This window comes from Thamnophis elegans, chromosome 10 (genome assembly GCF_009769535.1).
Source record: "Thamnophis elegans isolate rThaEle1 chromosome 10, rThaEle1.pri, whole genome shotgun sequence".
NCBI lineage: Eukaryota > Metazoa > Chordata > Lepidosauria > Squamata > Colubridae > Thamnophis > Thamnophis elegans.
Genome location: NC_045550.1, coordinates 65609435 through 65631671, shown reverse-complemented (window position 1 = coordinate 65631671; position 22237 = coordinate 65609435).

Genomic DNA, 22237 nt, shown 5'->3' with positions numbered 1-22237 from the left:
AGAGGTCAAAAGAAAATAAGACCCTGTCTTATTTTCGGGAAAACAGCGATAGTTGTCACGTACAATTCATGAACTCCTGAAATTCATTTTAACATGGACTTCACCCATTGTGAGAATCCCAGCCATTGATGTCTTCTCCGCCAGAACTTTTTGAGCAATTTTCTCCCACTTGGTGCCTTTCAAATGGCCGGGGAGCGATGGGGCTTGTAGTGTTAATGCCTTCGGTAGGCAATGGCCTTTCCATGCACCGTTGAAGTATCTCCGATTCATTCTGCCATCTGCAATCTGAAACTGAAATTATGTAATTGATTTTTCTACTATGCAAATTTTATATCCATGAACTGTTGGAGTTCTATGTGCCATTTTGCTACTGGTTGTTTTTTTTCAATGAAATATATGGGTGCTAAGTTGTTCAGTTGTTTCTTGGGGGAGGAGAATTTGAGATAAAGTAACTAAAGGTTAAGGAGAAAGGTTTCCTGTTTCTATACAAGCAGTCCTCGACTTACGATCACACTTGATCCCAAAATTTCTGTTTGCGAGCGAGACAGTTGTTAAGCGGGTTTTGCTCCATTATACGACCATTCCTGCCACAGCTGCAAAGTGAATCACTGCGGTCGCTAAGTTAGTAACATGGTTGTTAAGTGAATCTGGCTTCCCCATTGTTTTTGCTTCCCAGAAGGTCGCAAAACGGGATCACTTGACACCACCCCCAGACACTGCAACCGTCATAAATATGAGTCAGGGGCCAAGGGTCCAAATTATATTCATAAATGGTCGTAAATGTGAAAATTGATCGTAAGTCACTTTTTCCAGTGCCCTTGTAACTTCAAAGCAGTCCCTAAATGAATGTTGTAAATTGAGGATGACCTGTACATTCATAATTTTTGAAAACTCGAGATTAGGGAGCTGGGCGATCTCAAGTACAGTCCCAGCTATGGGATCTGCCTCACATAAACCTATTTCGAGGGGTGGTGGGAGGTCTTTGTGGTTGACTCAGCCTTCCATTCTTCCAAGGTGGGTAAAATGAGGACACAGATTGTTGGGGGCAAATATTGTTGGCACTGTAAACCGCTGTAGAGAGGGCTGTAAAAGCACTATGAAGCATTGGCTGTTGTTAGTTGCAAAATCATTTCCAACCCATCGCGACCCCATGGACAACGTTCCTCCAGGCCTTCCTGTCTTCTACCATCCTCTGGAGTCCCATTTAAGCTCACACCAATTCACGGGTGGGTTCCGGCTGCTGCTACTGCCGATTCGCTCAGGGACACGCTACGTCTGTGCGCATCCATGCTCAGTACTAAAAAAATTGCTCCTGCGCATATGCAGAAGCAAAAGAACAAGATGGCAGTGCTTTGTGTGCCTCCAAGAGAACCAGTTCGGGGGCGTGGCAGGCCGAGTTACTACCTACTCGGTCGAACCGGTCCGAACCGGTAGGAACCCATCTCTGTACCAACTGCTTCGGTGACTCCATCCAGCCCCCTCATTCTCTGTCGTCCCTTTCTTCTTTTGCCCTCAATTGTTCCCAGCATGAGGCTCTTCTCCAGGGAATCTTTCCTTCTCATTAGGTGGCGAAGTATTTGGGTATTAGAAGATGATAGATGATAGATAGATAAATGATAGATAGATAGATAGATAGATAGATAGATAGATAGATAGATAGATAGATAGATACTGTAGATAGATAGATACTGTAGATAGATAGATACTGTAGATAGATAGATATAGATGATAGATAGATAGATAGATAGATAGATAGATAGATAGATAGATAGATAGATAGATAGATAGATGGATGATAGATAGATAGGGCTTCAGAGCCAAGGTGGCGCAGTGGTTAAATGCAGCACTGCAGGCTACTGCTAGATCAGCAGGTCAGCGGTTCAAATCTCACCGGCTCAGGGTTGACTCAGCCTTCCATCCTTCCGAGGTGGGTAAAATGAGGACCCAGATTGTTGGGGGCAATATGCTGACTCTCTGTAAACCGCTTAGAGAGGCCTGAAAGGCCTATGAAGCGGTATATAAGTCTACTGCTATATTCAGTGACTCCATCCATCCACCTCATTCTCTGTCGTCCCCTTCTTCTTTGGCCCTCCATCGTTCCCAGCATGAGGCTCTTCTCCAGGGAGTCCTTCCTTCTCATTAGGTAGCCAAAGAATTTGAGTTTCCTCTTCAGGATCTGGCCTTCTAAAGAGCAGTCAGGGTTGATCTCCTCTAGGACTGACTGGTTGGATCACCTTGCAGTCCAAGTGACTCGCAGGAGTCTTCTCCAGCACCAGACTTCAAAGGCCTCCATTCTTATAAAGCGGTATATAAGTCTAAATGCTATTGCTATTGTGAGGAAAAAAAAAAGGAATAGGGCTACTGTAGGTCTGCCATCTTATCTCTTGTTCTTCCCCAACCCATCTTAATGCGTAAAGAAGAACAGGCGATGCACCCAGGCCTTATGCGTGAGAGGACACCCTAGAAATAGCATTCCCCCCCCCCCACATTTAAGAGTGTCAACAGCTGCTTGGAGATATTTCCCGCTCACATTCAGATGCTGAAGAGGATGCAATGCAGGAAGAGGTTTGAGGGCTGCAACTTCAGCGCTCGATGTAAACCACTCGTGATAAATGACAAGTGAAAAATAGCTACTTCTATCTCCCTGCTAAACATCTGGAAGTATGTGTGTGTATGTGTCCCCCAGTACTGCCTCTTCCCAATTAGCTCCTAAATAGTAAACTTAAAAGGCCAAATTCTGCAATGCCTGAGACTTGACCGTATCGTGTTTCATTGATTTTTTTTAAAAAAAATTGAAGGTAAATTTGGAATGTCTTCAACCCCCTTTACATCTTTTGTGGGCTAAAACTCACCATCACCTGGTGATCGGTTCAAAGTCATCCAGTCAGTTTTCATGTCTAAGATGTGACTAGAACTCACCATCTCCTGGTGATTGGCCCATAGTCACCCAGTCAGCTTTCATGCCTAAGGCAGGACTAGAAATCACCACCTCCTGGTGATTGGCCCAGTCACACAGTCGGTTTTCATGTCTAAAATGGGACTAGAACTCACCGTCTCCTAGTGATTGTCCTAAAGTCGCCCAGCTGGTTTTCATGGGTGAAACAGACTAAAACACGTTACCTGGTTTTTAGGTCAGTGTTCTGGCCCTCCAGCGGCTAGCAGAGCTGGCAGCATATTTGAACAGTGAGGAGGTTGGGGAGGAAGATGGGCCAGTACTGGTCTCTGGGGAAGGCTCTGATTAACGCTTTGCGTCAGAGGCAGAGAGGGGGCCATATGCCAGTTATCAGCTGCCTTCAGTCAGACATCAGTGAGGCAGAAGAACAGCTGGAGCCTGTTTCCAGTGTGTGCATGGGCAGAGTTACCAGACGAAGGGAACAGCTAAAGAACGGGGCAACTTGGGAGTAAGGCCACAGGTACACGATGAATGGCCCCTCTCAGAGGAAAGAAAAGAGGAGCGAAAGGGGAGTGTAGTTTGCAGGAGACATTTAGTTCACTTCATTGTTTTGTAACTCTCCGAGGCTCCTTGCCAAGTTCTGCAGATATCGGCCTGGCAGCTCTCCAAGCCAGATAAGGTCTGTGACTGTAAATCCTCCCTTGAAAGACTTTGCTGGATGTGAATGAGAATTCACAGTAAATTAATAAAAGGGTTTTTTTGTCGGGACAAGGAGTTTGCTTCAGGCTCTCGGGAAGCCTCCGTCAGAACAGTCATCACCTTCAGCACTCGATGTATTAATGGAGGATTTTGAATAAGATCTGATTTTGGGTCTCAAAAGATCCTGGTTTTGCTGGCGCTGCTCGTTCTCGGGATGGAAATAGTACAAGTTACAAAGTCACAAAAATGACACTGACTGCTCAAAGCCTTCACTGCCTCCCCCCAAAGGGGCAATCTGTGCTGTGAATGCTTTTCGAAGAAATGTATTTTGAACTCTCCGCTTGGTGTCATGGCACATTTCGCGTGCTTCTATTTTTTCTTTTTTTAATCTAGTGGAATTATTTGCATATTCATGCTTGTTATTGGACGGAATCTGTTCCTGGTGGTTTATTGCTCCTGGCCAGCTAGAACGGTGAGGAAACTTGGACCTGTGAGGCCTGCATTCAAGATCCGGCCTTCCTGTAGATTAATGTTGTGCGCTTTGTCCAATCACTGTCCATTAACTTTGATTTTCTGTCAAAAGCAATACAAATAACATCCAGCTGCCTAGAGCGGATCCTATATATATCCTTAGTGGTTAACACAACTGCCTAATATGTAATACAGCACAGGTTCAAATCCCAGTAAGGGTATGGCTAGCTGATGAGAGCTAAATAGCTTGAAATAGATCTATACTAGTCTCCCTTTATTTATTTATCAGCACAATTGCCACACAAATGTAACAAAGACAACAGTAAAAATAATGGCTTTCTGTCTGTCTGGTCTCTTGAGATGAGCCGATAGACAGAGAAAGGAAGCAGTATGCTTCCTCCCATATTTGGGCATGCCAGGGGTTGTAACACAAAATACATACCTATTTCCCTGGCTCAGCTGATAAAGGAGGGGAACCTGTGGCTTAGTGGCTAACACAACTGCCTAATATGTAGATTAGATTAGATTAGATTACTTTATTTGTATGCCACCCTTTTCCCTGAGGGGACTCAGGGCGGCTCACAATTCAGGGGGAGGGAAGGACAAAACAAGTTACATATATGAAGACAATACATCGTTAAAAAGCGCAACAGTCATACTATTCGGGTGGGGTTGAAGTCTTTAGCCCCAGGCCTGTCGGGACAGCCAGGTTTTAAGGGCTATGCGGAAGGCCTGGAGGGTGGTGAGGGTACGAATCTCCACGGGGAGTTCGTTCCAGAGGGTCGGAGCAGCCACCGAGAAGGCTCTCCTCCAGGTAGTTGCCAGTCGACATTGACCGGCTGATGTAATTCGGAGGAGGCCTAATCTATGGGATCTTATTGGCCTAGTGGAGGTAATTGGCAGTAGGCGGTCTCTCAAGTGTAATACAGCACAGGCTCAAATCCCACTAAGGGTATGGCTAGCTGATGAGAGCTAAATAGCTTGAAATAGACCTATACTAGTTTCCCTTTATTTATTTATTAGCACAATTGCAACATACTTACATACATACACACACATATATATATATACATACACACACACATATACATACATACATACATACATACATACATACATACATACATACATACAGGCAGGCAGGCAGGCAGAGGAAAAGCACGATGCACAGATGTGAGGGTGCAGATTTGATGGGATCAACTTGGAATCCTTAAAAGGTTCCAATGGCAACTCCCAAAATTCCCCACCTATGTTGACTAGGAATTCTGGGGTCTGTAGTCCATCAATGACTGGATGGTGCTAAATCAATGGCAAGTTCCTCTGGGAACAGTCCGGGACGGTACGCCTGTACCGGTAGTAGTCGTGAGCAGCTAACTGCGTACTGGTATGGTGGCTCATTTTGCCCACCCGCCTGCCCGCGTTCTATACCTGTTTTTAAAACAACCAGCCAACTGTGCACACACCCATAGTGTGCGGCGCCTGCGCAAGCCCCAACAATCAGCTGGATGTTGCAGGGGTGGTGGATTGCACATCCGTGTGCAGCGCATGTGCATGAATAGGACACGCGGCCCCGTGAACAGCGTACCGGTAGCTACGGTAAGAGCAACCCACCACTGTGCTAAATCAAAGGAAAATGACGTAGATATTAGCAACAAAGAGGATTAGGGGACTGGAGACTAAAACATATGAAGAATGGTTGCAGGAACTGGGTATGTCTACTTTAATGAAAAGAAGGACTAGGGGAGACATGATAGCAGTGTTCCAATATCTCAGGGGTTGCCACAAAGAAGAGGGAGTCAAACTATTCTCCAAGGCACCTGAGCAATTGCAAGAAGCAATGGGTGGAAACTAATCAAGGAGAGAAGCAACTTAGAACTGAGGAGGAATTTCCTGACAGTGAGAACAATTAATCAGTGGAACAGAAGTTGCCTCCAGAAGTTGTGAATGCCCCAACACTGGAAGTCTTTAAGAAGATGTTGGACAGCCATTTGTCTGGAACGGTATAGGGTTTCCTGCCTAGGCAGGGGGTTGGACTAGAAGACCTCCAAGTTCCCTTCCAACTCTGTTATTGTATTGTATTGTATTACAAAAACTGCATAAAGACTAAGGCTTCTACATTTAAAAAAAAAACAACTTTACAGGTTTCTACATCCTAGAAGCCTGTAAAGTGAGCGCACTTCTCAATAAAACTTCCCTCTGGAGACTACAAAAAATGTTGCGTATGAAGAAAATATCTTTGAATAAGGTTAAGGAAATGCAAAACCTTTTGAGTTGTATTCCTTCATATTTTTGTGCAAAATAGTTAGCAGGGAAATGGAGTTGCTTTTGAATTCAATTTCCTCTCTGCTTTTGGAAGAAAAAGCAAAGCATAAACACCAAACTTGAGAAAATGAAAAAAAAATGGCGCCCTTATATACTTTATTCTGGAATCTTAAGTTTGCAATGCGTTTCAAAGAAAGCTATTTTGAGGTGACTCTGAATAATTGAGTTGTTTTGGAATTGGGTGGTGCTGAAATTGAACCATGTATTTTTTGCAAATTGGTATCTTTGCAATGTGCTCAATAAAATAAAACATGTCTTAACCAGTACGAAATAGTGTGGGTTGTGCATGAAAAACAGAATACCCCGGAAATAAAACAGAAATGTGTAGGGAAACTTTGGAATTCAATAAGAAATACAGAAAAGAAAAGTGGGATAATTAAATTAAAACCCCAAATCCCACAAAGAGGAGCAGAATCCAAAAAAAACCCTGAACATAACTAACAAACTAGAAGGCTGAGCAAATGTTTGTCGAGTACATAAAAATCTTCCCAATTACAAAAAAGATGCAAAGATTTAACTCGACACGTTTGCCAGAATGATCCACTGATTTCAAAGATTATAAAAAAATAATACTGAAACTGGAAATGTTATATTCAAGGTATAGATATTCAGGGTAAGAATATCAAGCAAAAATCCCCGTCCGGTACATATAGCAATAGCAATAGCAGTTAGACTTATATACCGCTTCATAGGGCTTTCAGCCCTCTCTAAGCGGTTTACAGAGCCAGCATATCGCCCCCACAGTCTGGGTCCTCATTTCACCCACCTCGGAAGGATGGAAGGCGGAGTCAACCTTGAGCCGGTGAGATTAGAACCGCTGAACTGCAGATAACAGTCAGCTGAAGTGGCCTGCAGTACTGCACCCTAACCACTGCGCCACCTCGGCTCTATAATGTTTCTGGAAAATGCAGGACTGTTTAAAACCTCAATTCCTGAAACAATAAATGCCTCTTTAAAAACTTTATTGCCAATTCTGCAGAAATAAACACCGTGTCTCCACCTCAGTAACCTTTTAAATTGAAAAACAAGGGATGAGGAAATCCATAAAGGTCTGAAGTCAAATCAATCAAACAATAAAGGCAGAATACAAACAAATAAAAATACCAATCTTATTTGAATTCAGTCTGGTTTGTGTTAAAAAGCTGAAAGGGGGAAAAAACTGAAGTGCAAATATCGCTCAAAGGGGGGGTTGGACTAGAAGACCTTCGGGATCCCTTCCAAGCCTATGACTCCATAGTTGTGCTTAACGAAGGAGGCTTTCGTATTCTTAATATCTGCTGTTCTATTTACAGATCGTCCTCGAGTTACGACAGTTTATATAGTGACTGATCAAAGCTTTAACGGCATTGAAAAAAGTGAGTTAGGACTGTTTTTTTTTACAGTTACAACCGTAGCAGCATTCCCATGGCCGTGTGGTCAAAATTCAGATAGAGATAGTCCTCGACCTACAACAGTTCATTTAGTGACAACATCACCGGGGAAAAAGTGACTTACAACCATTTTTCAGAATTTCATCTGTTACAGCATCCCTGGAATTATGTGATCAAAATTCAGATGCTTGGAATCTGGTTCATATTGATGACGGTTGAAGGGTCCCAGTGTCATGTGATCTCCTTTTGCGCCCTTCTGACAAGCAAAGTCAGTGGGGGGGAGCCAGATTCATTTAACAACCGCGTGTTACTAACTGAACAATTGCAGTGATTCACTTAACGACAGCGGCCAGAAAGGTGGTAAATGAGGCAAATTCACAACTGTTTCACTTAGCAAGAGAAATGTTGGGCTCAATCGTGGTCGTAAGTCAAGGACTACAGTGGTGGGATTCAACATTTTTTTTACTACCGGTTCTGTGGGCGTGGCATGGTGGACATGATGGGAAGGATACTGTAAAATGTCCATTTCCTCCCGATCAGCTGGGACTTGGGAGGCAGAGAATAGATGCGGGCGTGGCCAGCCAGAGGTGGTATTTACCGGTTTGCCGAACTACTCAAAATTTCCGCTACCGGTTCTCCAGAACTGGTCAGAACCTGCTAAAAACCACCCCTGAAGGACTACCTATATCTGTTTATTTATTAGATTTATGTGTCACCTGTCTCACTCAGAGGCAGCTGTGGGGGGGGGGGGCTATTAACATTACCCGTGCATGTTTGCCCCGTTCTGTTCGTTGGCACAAAGCGAAGGACAGGAACATTTAATAGCACGCTGAAAAGATCCTTATTTAAAAAATCCGTACGTCCTCTGAGCTTCTAAGTATAGCCACTCTGAATTCACTCTACACAAAGGCAACCACTGTTGTCGAGAGCCGGAACCTAAACCAGAAATGGACAGTTGCATAAGGAGCCTTTCACAAGCCAATTAGATGCTTGGTGAGCCTAAAAGGCAGCCCAGGTTTCATAGCTGCAGTCCTAAGAGATGTCAGATACGATTTACTGTCTGGCTTGCTTTAAAGAATGAAATGCAGTTGTATTTCTAAGTGTGGTTTGGGGCAAAATCAAAGCAGCTACAGAAGGATTTACTAGGCAGAGAAGTAATATTAAAAGAAGAAACCTAGAGGGGACATAGAGGCAGTTTGGCCCAGTGGTTAAGACGGCAGGCTAGAAAGCGGGAGACCATGAATTCAAATCCCGCCTTAGCCATGAATGCCAACTGGGAGACTTTGGACCAATCACCAGGAGATGTTGAGTTCTAATCCTGTCTTTTCCATGAACGCCAACTGGAGACTTTGGACCAATCACCAGGAGATGTTGAGTTCTAATCCTGCCTTTTCCATGAACGCCAACTGGGAGACTTTGAACCAATCACCAGGAGATGTTGAGTTCTAATCCCGCCTTTTCCATGACAGCCAGCTGGATGACTTTGAGCTAATCATTAGGAGATGGTGAGTTCTAATCCTGCCTTAGCCATCAAAGCCAGCTGGGTGATTATGAGTCAGTCATTCATAATCTCTCAGCCCAACCTAACTCACAAGTTTGTTGTTGTGGGGAAAATGGGGGGGGGGGGGAGATTGTATTGGATGTATTAACTACCTTGAATTATTTGTAAAAAATTCCCACCATCGGTTATTTGTAAAAGTAGCAAAGATGGGATAAAAATAAACAAATCAATGTGTATAAAGCAGCCTGCAATTTAAATAACCTTAAGGAATCATATTTGTACAAATAGTCCTCAACTTAACGACAATTGAGCCCAAAATTTCTATTAAGTGAGACATTTCTTAAGTGAGTTTTACTCCATTTATTTCCACAATTGTTAATCATTGAAGTTGTTAAGTTAGTAATACCCGGTTGTTAAGTACATCTAGTTTCCCCATTGACTTGGATGATCACGTGACCCCTGGACACTGCAAACGTCATAAGTATGAGTCAGTTGCCAAGCCTCTGAATTAATGAACCAACTTATTGGTTATTGTATGCATAAGATTCGTTAAGGTTATTTTCGAGTATTGAATAGCTCAGGTGTGGATTTTGGATTTCACAGAATGTCCCACACATGTGGCTAAACCTGATATTGTTTAATAAAAAGTCCTTTAAAACTTCATTAAAATTGCTTTAAAAATCAGTAGCAAATCTTTTTTTTATAAACAGTTTTTTTATTTTTCAACATATAAACATTTTACCTTTTCTCAAACAGTGTGTCATCCGGGTACAAATATTTCTGTGCAACAGTTTTCAGAATTTACAACATCATTAACATTAATATTAATTCTCTAATCTTAAAATTGCAATATATTAAGTAATTGAACACTATTAACCTTTTCTCCTTTACATACACTATATTGCCAAAAGTATTCACTCACCTGCCTTTCCTCGCATCTGGACTTACTGTAAGCGACATCCCATTCCTAATTCATAGGGTTCAATATGACGTCGGTCCACCCTTTGCAGCTATAACAGCTTTAACTCTTCTGGGAAGGCTGTCCACAAGGTTCAGGAGTGTGTTTATGGGGATTTTTGACCATTCTTCCAGAAGCGCATTTGTGAGGTCACACAACTGATGTTGGACGGGTTTACGTGGCCTACCACTTCGTGGCTGAGTTGCTGTCGTTCCCAAACACTTCCACGTTCTTATAATACAGCTGACAGTTGACTGTGGAATATTTAGGAGCGAGGAAATTTCACAACTGGATTTGTTGCACAGGTGGCATCCTATCACAGTTCCATGCTGGAATTCACTGAGCTCCTGCGAACAACCCATCCTTTCACAAATGTTTGTAAAAACAGCCTGCATGATTTTATTACTTGATTTTATTCACCTGTGGCCATGGAAGTGATTGGAACACCTGATTCTGATTATTGGGATGGGTGAGCGAATACTTTTGGCAATATAGTGTATCTTCTAATAAAAATAACGTACTAACATTAATCATAATTATCTTCCTCCTTATAATACTAACAATTGTCATCTTGTTTATACCTCTATCTTAACATATTTTCTACCGTTTATAGTCTTCTTCCCTTTAGTTTCCCTTTTTTTCTCTTAACCATTGATACGTTTCCCATATCTTATAATGTTCAGTTTGTTCTTTCTCTTTGATTATTAATGTTAATCTATTCGTTTCTGCACATTCTAATATTTCCCAAATCTTCATTTGCTTTCATCAACCTCTCTTGGAGGCCTGTCCATCACCGTGGCAATTAAATACCAGATTTGTTAGATCTCACCCATGTTGCAGTAGAGATCTCACTGTTTCAATTTCAAAGGAGAATGGCTGGGAGCAGGTTTGCCATGAATTATAGCAGTAAACAATCCCCCCCCCCATTGTAGAACAACTGAGCAGAAGCCATTGTGAGTAAAAAATACAGCCATATGCAATACAATATGTTTTATCAGCCTGGTTAAAGACACAGCAGCTGTGTTACTCAACACCCTGGCATCAATATTAGCTTCAGCTTTTGCAGGTTTTAGTGCGTTTGGGTTAGGTGCAGAATAACGATAACAGGGTGGGAAGGGACCTTGGAGGTCTTCTAGTCCAACCCCCTGCTCAAGCAGAAAACCCTATACTATTCCAGACAAATGGTTGTCCAATCTCTTCATAAACACTTCTAATGATGGAGCACCCACAACTGCTAAAGGTGGATTCACTGTTTAATTGCTCTAATTGTTAGGAAATTTCTCTTTAGCTCTAGGCTGCTTCTCTCCTTGATTAATTTCCATCTGTTGTTTCTTGTTCTGCCCTTGGGTGCTTTGGAGAATAGCTTGACTCCCTCTTCTTTGTGGCAACCCCTGAGATATTGGAACACTGCTATCATGTCTCCCCTGGTCCTTCTTTTCATTAAACTAGACATACCCAGTTCCTACAACTGTTCTTCATATGTTGAGAGTCAATTTGTAGGGGGAGTAAAAAAAAAATCAAGGAGGCAGCCGCATGTAAAAAGGCACAGAGCTGTGATTGCTTAATCACGGCTGCCATCTTGAATTTTTTGACCCTCTGGGCATAGAGGCAAAGGAGAAAAGGGGCTATTGAATTACTAGATGAAGTATGTTGACAGAATTTGGCTTCCGTGTTTCCATTAGAAAACAAATGTGTTGTTGATGGTTGGATGGATGGATGGATGATAGAGAAAAGAGAGGGGGGGGGGGAGACAGGTATGGCCTTGAGGGACAGGAGGAAAAGCCACTATAGATAGTCTTTGACTTCCAACCGTTCATTTAGTAACCATTTGAAGTTACAACGGTTACAACAAAAAAGTGACTTACAACCATTTTTACACGTATGATCATTGCAGTCTCTGCCCTAGTCATGTGATCAAAATTCAGATGCTTGGCAACTAGTTCGTATTTATGACAGCTGCAGTGTCCCCGGGGGTGTGTGTGTCACACGATCCCCTTTTGCGACCTTCTGGCAAGAAAAGTCAATGGGGAAGCCAGATTCACTTAACAACTGGGTTACTAATTTAACAAGCAGGGGGTCGGGCTAGATGACCTCAGTACAGATAGTCCTCCACTTACGGCCATAAATTTACGTGGCTGACAACTTTGTTAAATGAGCTTTTCCCCCCCTGTTACGACTTTTCTTGCCACCGTTATTAAATGAATAACATGGTTGTTAAGTGAATCTGGTTTCCCAGTTCACTTTGCTCATTAGGAGGTCACAAAAGGGGATCGCATGACCCCGGGACACTGCAACCGTCATAAACTCGAGCCAGTCGCGCCAAGCGTCTGAATTTTGACCCCATGACCAGGTGGGGGGGGGGGGAGGATGCAGCAAGGTTGATAGGTGTCACTATTTTGAGTGCCGTTGTAATTTAGAACGGTCACTAAATGAACAGTCATAAGTTGAGGATTCCACCATGCTGTGTATTCTAAGATTCCAGAGGCTTTTTTGTGAGATGGGCGGCTTTACACAATTTGATTAACAAAGAAAGAAAATTTGTGGGAAAGCACAACGTTTGCAGCTGCCTGTTAGGCCATCAGCTCCTTTTCTGCACCATTATTCTATTTTTAAAAAAAACTTTTTATTTTGTTTATGCAAACTTCACATCTTTGCAACACATTTACACTTCTTTTATATATCTGTTGTGATTCTTTTATCTGTACATATAAGTCTTGTATAGCTATAACTACAACTATAAATAATTATATGTTGCATTTGTGCTGATAAATAAATAAAGGGAGACTAGTATAGATCTATTTCAAGCTATTTAGCTCTCATCAGCTAGCCATAACCTTACTGGGATTTGAACCTGTGCTGTATTACATATTAAGCAGTTGTGTTAACCACTAAGCCACAAGGTTCTCCTCCTTTATCAGCTGAGGCAGGGAAATAGGTATGTATTTAGTGTTACAACCCCTGGTATGCCCAAATATGGGAGGAATATATATATACATATACATATACATATACATATACATATACATATACATATACATATACATATACATATACATATACATATACATATACATATACATATATATATATATATATACACACACACGCATTTATATTATTATCTTCATTCTATATATAACATTCTACATATTCTATGCGCAACAACCTGTATTACATTTGAATCGTTTTGCATTTATTTCCTATTATTTATTTGCTACAGTCTATTTCGCCTTTCTATCTTTCAATCATTTTCCAGTTTTGTAGTTGTTTTTTAATTGGTTGATCTTCCTTCCTTTCTTTTTTGCTTTCCTGCTTTTCTCCCCCTTTATAATTGGCTAAACCATAAATCCCATACGGAGTAATATTCAGATTCTTCTTTTAATTCTTTCGTGAGCCTATCCATCTCTGCACATTCCAATGTTTTTTTTATTACATTTTTCTTCTGTCTCCAACATTATTCCAAAATGCAGAGAGTCACAGCTGACTTTTTTTTCCCCATCCCCAGAAAGTGTGAGAGGCCAGGCTACCCACACACCAGCTTGATCGAAATTGTGATGCATCGTTCTATTTTCATTAACTCTGCATTATAAGATCCTTTTTTTTTTTTACTTTTGGGTAACATTTTCCTTTTAAAAAAACAACAACCAGAATTTGTGTGCATAGCCCTATTAGTGTCACTCATGACCCAGATTTATATATATTTATATATATATATGAAATATATTTATTTATTTGTTGAGAGAGAAAATGAATACCTCAGTTCTGAGCTGCCACTCTGGAAACAGTTGAAGGTAATTAAGTTGATTTGTTTCCATACTCTCTCCAGGGATTTTTACTTTATTTTTATTTTTTGTCTTCTGCCAACAAAAGCCAAGAGAGGACTTGTTCAAAGACGGCGGATAAATTTTTTTCCCCCTGCCACTCTGGTGTGAGGCTGTGGATGGAAAATTGCCGGAGAGGAGTCGGGGGTGGGGAAGGCCTGGTTCCCTGTGGGGCTGAATCTCCACGGAAGGTGCGATGGGGTTTTGAGGCATTCCCCCTTGGGATGAGTTGCTTGTGGGAATTGACAAGCAAGCAGCAAAACCTCAGCTTGTGTTTCTTGACCTCAGCCACTTTAAGGCCTCTGGACTTCAACGCCCACAATTCCCCAGTCAGCAGGACGGCGGAATCATAGGTAAAACTTCTCCAACCCCAACGCTTAGTTTTCCAGTCCTCCAAACACATTTAACAGAAGAACAGAATTGGAAGGGACCTTGAAGGTCTTGTAGTCCAGCCCCCTGCTCAAGCAGGAGACCCTATATCTGTGATGGCGAATCTATGCCACATGTGCCAGAGGTGGCACATGGAGCCCTCTCTTTGGGCACATGCTCCGTCGCCAGCTGTTCTTCTGGGTTCCAAGAACACTCATGCATGGTCTTTGGTGCTGGAAAATGGCACCAAAACAGCCAAAAAACAGGCTGTTTTCCAGGCCAAAAACAGCCCGGAAAATGGCTCCTCAAACAGTCAAAAAACTGATTGTTTTCTGGGCTATTTTAAGGGCCATTTTCCAGGCCCAAAACAGCCTGAAAATGCTCCAAAATACAGCCTGAAAATGCCCCCCAAAACAGGCAAAAAACAGCACCAGTGATGGGTTCCGGATCCCGTTCCAACCGGTACAGTTGGAACGGTCCCGGCGTCACCCACATGGATGCGCGTGGCATGCGCGCATGCATTGCACCTTCCTACAATGCCTTCGCAAGCCTCCGCAATGCTCCAGCTGCTTGGCGGAGAGTCATGCAGGTGCCTTACATGCCATGCGCATGCGCGGAAGCACCAAAGGCTTAAAGGACAGGCAAGGACCTCAGGTGAGTGGGTGGGCCCTTCGGAGCACCGTACCAGAACGGTACCTGATGCTCCAGTCAGGCTCCGGTACACCAGTACCGGGGCGTACCTCCTGCAACCCACCACTGGTATAGCAATAGCAATAGCAGTTAGACTTATATACCGCTTCATAGGGCTTTCAGCCCTCTCTAAGCGGTTTACAGAGTCAGCATATCGCTCCCAACAACAATCCGGGTCCTCATTTTACCCACCTCGGAAGGATGGAAGGCTGAGTCAACCCTGAGCTGGTGAGATTTGAACAGCCGAACTGCAGAACTGCAGTCAGCTGATGTAGCCTGCAGTGCTGCATTTAACCACTGTGCCACCTCGGCTATGCATGCTGGCCAGCTGATCTTTGGATTTTCAGTTCTCCAGCACACACGAAGACCAGCTGACTGGCGCTTATGTGCGTGTTAGAAACCCAAAGACCAGCTGGTCAGCACGCACGCATGCACACTCACCAGCTGGTCTGCGCATGCACCTACACATGTGTTCCACTTTGGGCACTCAGTGCCGAAAAGGTTCGCCATCACGGCCCTATATCATGGTAGAAAAATGGTTGCCCAGCCGCTTCTTAAAAGCACCCACAACTTCTGAAAGCAACTTCTGTTCCACTGGTTGATGGTTCTCACTGCTAGGAAATTTCTCTTTCGTTCTATGTTGCTTCTCTCACGGTTCCGTTTCCATTCCTTGCTTCTTGTCATTTGAAGAACCGCTAATTTTCTACATGCACAGAGATTTAAGGAACATACAGTCACGCAGGAATAATAAAAGGACAGAGTTGGAGAGAATCTTGGAGAGCTTTGCTCAAGCAGGAGACCCTGAACCAGTTCAGACAAATGGTTGTCCATCACTTCTTAAAAACTTGGTGCATCCCTAATTTCTGGAGGCCAGTTGTTGAGTATCACTCCATCACTTGATGCTTCATGGAAAGAGGTCCGTTCACTTTTCCAAACATTTTCTTTCCCTGGGCACGAGGTTGCTGTTTTTAGAGATTTTTTTTTAGAGATTTTATTAATATTTGTAGGCCGCCCTTTTCCCTGAGGGGACTCAGGGCGGCTCACATAAAATCGGGGAAGGGGAGATACAGACATTAAGATAAAACATATAATAAAATAATAAACAACATACATTCATCATTCGGGAGGGGAACTATCCTTGTCCCCAGGCCTGACGGGCGAGCCAGTTCTTCAAGGCTGTGCGGAAGGCCTGGACGGTGGCGAGGGTGCGAATCTCTACGGGGAGCTCGTTCCAAAGGGTCGGGGCTACTACTGAGAAGGCCCTCCTCCTTGTAGTTGCCAGCGAATGCTGGCTGGGAAATTCTGGGAGTTGAAGTCCAGACATCTTCAAGTTGCCACGGTTGAGAAACACTGCCCTATACCATTTCAGACAAATGGTTGTCCATCACTTCTTAAAAACTTTCAGTGTTGTTGCATCCACAATTTCTGGAGGCCAGTTGTTCCACTGGTTAATTGTTCTCACTGTTAGGAAATTCCCTTTCATTTTGTCCGCGCCCCCGTTCCCCCCACCTATTTGTTCTTCTTGGCCTTCTTCCCCCATGTTGCAACCTTCATTTCTTCACTGATGGGATAGCAGATGTCTGAACTGCTTTTAAAGATGACACGAAGGCTCAGACATCCTTGATTTAAGCTCCAGACTTTTTTATACTAGGCAATTCCTGGGAACATTCTGCATCAATTGCATTGGATGCTTTTCCTTCATTACTTTAATGGTGCATATTACTTTAAGAATGCATATTCCATTTTGTTTGCATCTTCTTTTTTTGGGGAAGATACATTTTCTTTGAGTCTGTGATATATAAAAAAGACTTTCTTGTATTTTTTTTCTTTTGCCGATTGCTGCCATGATCAAATAACTTCAAATTAATAACTCATTCCTGGGAGTAACCTGTTGTGGCCCGCCAGCAACCAGCAGAGCTGGCAGCAGATTCGGACAGCGAGGAGGTTGGGGAGGAAGATGGGCCAGTCATTCCACTGATTAATTGTTCTTGATGTCAGGAAATGTCTCCTTACTTCTAGATTGCTTTTCTCCTTGATTATTTTTCACCCATTGCCTCTTGTTCAGTCTTCAGGTGCTTTGGAGAATGCCTCCTTTTCCCACCCCAGCATTGAATGGGACTGGACTAGATGGCTTCTGAGGCTACCGCATCCAACAATGTGGTACATTTCTCCTCTGGTGCTTACTGGATGCAACACACAGAATTGAAGACAAGATATTTTCCCCCAGCCTTAAAATTTGATTTTTCTACCTGCAAGACCTGTATAACTGCCAGGAGGTACGCCAAATATTTTAAATGTATAATCAGGGGTGGGTTCTGGCCGGCTTTAGTGCTGGTTCGCTCCTGCGCATGCTTCATGCTCATGCGCACTGGTTGCACGCTGCATGCACATGCACAGTTCAATTACAATTGTTCTGCGCATGCACAATTCAATTACAATTGTTCTGTGCATGTGCAATTCCGTTACAATTGTTCTGCGCATGCACAGTTCAATTACAATTGTTCTGCGCATGAGCAGAACTAAAAAAACAGATGGTGATGGCGGCAACCGGGAAACTGGTTTGGGGGCGTGGCAGGCTTGGGGCGCTGCCGGTTCCAGCGACCCAGGCCACCATACCACTACCGGTTCAGCCCAGTTCGGTAGGAACCCACCACTGTGTATAATGCTTGAAATGTTTCCATCTTCAAACACCCCGTTTGCAGGGGTGGGCTTCAAAAATTTTCGCAAGGGGGTCACTGCCCGGTTGCTGGGTGGGCGTCCTGCACCATGGCGGGGATGGTGGTGTTTGCCCTCCCTGGGCTCCAGAGGTTTATCTCCATCCTCTGGGAGGGCGAAAACCGCCTCCCCAGGCTCCACAGGCCAGAAACGGGCCCGTTTCAGGTATCCCCAAACTTTCAGGAGGCCCATTTTTCACCCTCCCCGAGCCTCCGTGCTCGCCCTGCACTTACCTGCCTCCAAAACGGGACACGTGGGGATTCCTGGGAGGGGCGGGGCCAGCCAGGGGTGGGATTTGGGGGTGGGGTTCTCCAAACTGCGCAGAATCTTAGCTAGAGGTTCTCCCAACCCCCCAGCAGCCCACCCCGTTTCTGATTTAGATCCCCCCCCCCAATTCAGAAATGGGATTCTCTGTCCATTCAGAGAAGCTTGAAAAGTCCCCTTTGAGCTCAACACACCTCAAAATGTACCTGGAGGTGTCAGAAGAAGCCTGCATGAAATGTAAGGCTTCAGGCTTCAAACAGGCCATGTTGTTAGCCAGCCAGCCAATTTTATTCAGCCACCACTCTTTCCCCTATGGTGGCCCATGACTCATTCTTAAAAAGAAGGGGATACTAGCACACGAAGGCCGCCTTCTTTGTATGAATCGCAGGATACTTTTTTATTTCATTTTACGGCTGAGCGTAGGCATCATACTAAGCTGTGGTTTTATTTCCACTGTTCTTTGTCGAACAAGCCATTATAATCGAACCGGTACATAATATTGAGCCATAAGACCGGAAGCCCAACTAGGAGAGCCTAAGGGCCATCTTGGACTTTTAACAGCTTGTCAACAGGAACATGTCAAAAATAAACCGAGCCGGGAATCTAAATGGGTACAATTTTAAAAGGACTGAAGATTTATAAAGAAGTAATAAAGTACAAAAAAAATAATCCTTCTGGTTTATTTTGCGGCATAAACCCTGCCAATCAAATATGGTGGGGTGTTTTTTAAAAAGAACACAATGCTGAATTTTTGGCCCTACTTAAAGAAGATTCTAGAGAGACCACAGAGGGGATGAATGTAGTTTGCAAGCTTTATTTATGTTGCATCCCTGCCAGAATTCATATTTTTAACCCAGCATTGCAATGTCCACACGTTGTGCCTAGCAAAACCCAGGAAAAGGCATGACGGCTTAGCTCTGTGGGTGAACCAATTAAACCTGTTCCATCTAGTATAGTATTGACAGTGTGGGGTGGGGCGGACAAGGTAGATTCAATCTATAGGTCCTTCTCGGCTAGCTGGCTTGCAAGAACATGGGAGAGGGGGAGCTAAAAATTAGGGGTGGTTAAATTGTCCTAATCCTTCCCATTACTGGAGATCTTCTGTGGTTATCCTACTTTTCAAATATATGCTGCGGATTTTTGTTTGATTGTTGGCTACCTGGAAATCATCGCCGTAGAGTTTGTACCCTAAATACAATAGCAGAGTTAGAAGGGACCTTGGAGGTCTTCTAGTCGAACCCCCTGCCCAAGGGAAGAGATCCTATATGATTCCAGACTTTCTTTGGGCTTGGTGGGATGATACACAGAATAACAGAGCAGAATAACATAGTTGGAAGGGACCTTGGAGGTCTTCTAGTCCAACCCCCTGCCCAAGGGAAGAAATCCTATATGATTCCAGACTTTCTTTGGGCTTGGTGGGATGATACACAGAATAACAGAGCAGAATAACATAGTTGGAAGGGACCTTGGAGGTCTTCTAGTCCAACCCCCTGAAAATTGTTCTGCACATGCGCATCACCGAAAATCGAGATGGTGCCGCCGTAGGAGAACCGGTTCAGGGGTGTGGCAGGCCTGGGTCACTGCTGGTTCCAGCAACCCAGAGTGCCAAGTTACTACTGGCTCGGCTGAATCGGTCCATTCCAGTAGGAACCCACCTCTGGTTTCCTGTTTGGACAGAGGGTTGGACTAGAAAACCTCTTAAGATCCCTTCCAACTCTGTTCTTCTGTGTTCTGTGTTTTCTTAGAGCTAGGCTGTTTTTCTTTCTTTCCATGTTCGCCCTTTGATCTGCCCTCTGCACCGCCACTGCTCCTCACTTTGTAGTCACCATTTTACTTAAGAGAGGATGCCGGGAAGGTAAAGGACTATTCTCTCTCTCCCTCCCTCCCTTTTGGTGTGAAATACGGTCGAACGCTTGTGACTGTCAGTTCAAACCCAGTGAGGAATCTAAGACAGATATTCAAACCGCAGCATGAAAACTGCTGGAAGCCACAGCTGATCTGCCAGCATCCATCTCTGCTCTGCTCCTGCGGTGATGCTGCTGCCTGGTGGTCCTTTAACAAGATGCTGCGTTGATTTAGAGAGGACCAGGTTGTGCCCTCGCCTCACTCAGCTTTTTTGACCTCAAGGGATGGCCTTCCCCTCCCTGCTCTTCCTTTAAGTCCCCTGTTTGGAATGTTTGCTTCACTGGCTACGTGTTCTGACCGAGGCTTCCCAAGAGCATGAAGCAAACTCCTGAACCCGACAAAAACTCCTTTTATTAATTGATTGTGAATTCTGCTCCTTCACATCCAGCAAAGTCTTTCAAGGGATGATTTTCAGTCACAGACCTTATGTGGCTTGGAGATATCTGCAAGACTTGGCAAGGAGTCTCAGAGAGTCACAAACCAATTAAGCAAACTAATTGTCTCCTGCAAACTCCACTCCCCTTTCGCTCCTCTTTTATCTCCTCTGGGAGGGGCCATTCATCGTGTACCTGTGGCCTTACTCCCAAGTCGCCCCCTGTTCTTTAGCTGTTCCCTTCGTCTGGTAACTCTGCCTATGCACACACTGGAAACAGGCTCCAGCTGTTCTTCTGCCTCACTGATGTCTGACTCCGAAGGCAGCTGATAACTGGCATACAGCCCTGGCCCCCTCTCTGCCTCTGATGCAGAGCCCTCGTCAGAGCCTTCCCCAGACTCCAGGGCTGGCCCATCTTCCTCCCCAACCTCCTCATTGTCCGAATCTGCTGCCAGCTCTGCTGGCCACTGGCGGGCCACAACAGGTTACTCCCAGGAATGAGTTATTAGTTTGAAGTTATTTGACCATGGTAACAATCGGCAGAAGAAAAAATACAAGACAGTCTTTTTTATATATCACAGACTCAGAGAAAACGTATCTTCCAAAAAAGAAGAAGATGCAAACAAAATGGAATATGCATTCTTAAAGTAATATGCACCATTAACGTAATGAAGGAAAAGCATCCAATGCAATTGATACAGAATGTTCCCAGAAATTGCCTAGTATAAAAAGTCTGGTAAAATCTAAATGAAATCCGATAGAAGGGGAAATAATATAATGTGAGCGATATCGATTGATGATTGCTAAGCTAAAAAACAGGAAGTTCCTGTTCACACTGTATTGTATAAATGTGGTGTACATCTAATTTGTGTGTGTGTGTGTGTATTTTACATGTTTGTTAATAAAAATCTTATAAAAAGAAGTTTGGAGCTTAAATCAAGGATGTGGTTTAAGGAAGGGCCTTTATGTCATCTTTAAAAGCAATTCAGACATCTGCTGTCCCATCAGTGAAGAAATGAAGGTTGCAACATGGGGGAAGAAGGCCAAGAAGAAGAAATAGGTGGGGGGAAAGGGGGTGCGGACAAAATGAGAGGGAAGGAAGAGAGAAGAATAGAATAACAGGGTTGGAAAGGATCAGAAAGCAAGAGAAGACGCAATGGATGGAAACTAAGCAAGGAGAGAAGCAACCTAGGAGAAATTTCCTAACAGTGAGAACAATTAACCAGTGGAACAACTGGCCTCCAGAAATTGTGGATGCACCAAGTTTTTAAGAAGTGATGGGCAACCATTTGTCTGAAATGGTATAGGGCAGTGTTTCTCAACCTTGGCAACTTGAAGATGTCCGGACTTCAACTCCCAGAATTTCCCAGCCAACATTCGCTGGCTGGGGAATTCTGGGAGTTAAAGTCCAGTCATCTTCAAGTTGCCAAGGTTGAGAAACACTGGTATAGGGTCTTCTGCTTGAGCAGGGGGTTGGATTAGAAGACCTCCAATCTGTTTATTCTGTTAAATAATCCATTAAAGATTTACGAATCATAACAAGCGAAGGTGGCAGAAAAACAGCAACTTTGTGCCCAGGGAAAGAAAATGTTTGGAAAAAGTGAACGGACCTCTTTCCATGAAGCATCAAGTGATGGAGTGATACTCAACAACTACACCTCAAAAATCCCAAGGTTAGAAATTCTCAGTGAAGATTAAAAGAAATGGGGATGGGGGGAGGGAAAGTGTTGTTTGACCCATCGCAAGCAGGGATATTCCCCCTCCGTCCTGATCAGAATGTCTTCCTCTCTTGAAAACCCTTCATATGATTGTGTTGCACAAGGCTGTCACTCGCGCTGAATTCCTTTTGCCGCTGGGACAATTTTCATAGTCGACGAAGTGTTGGC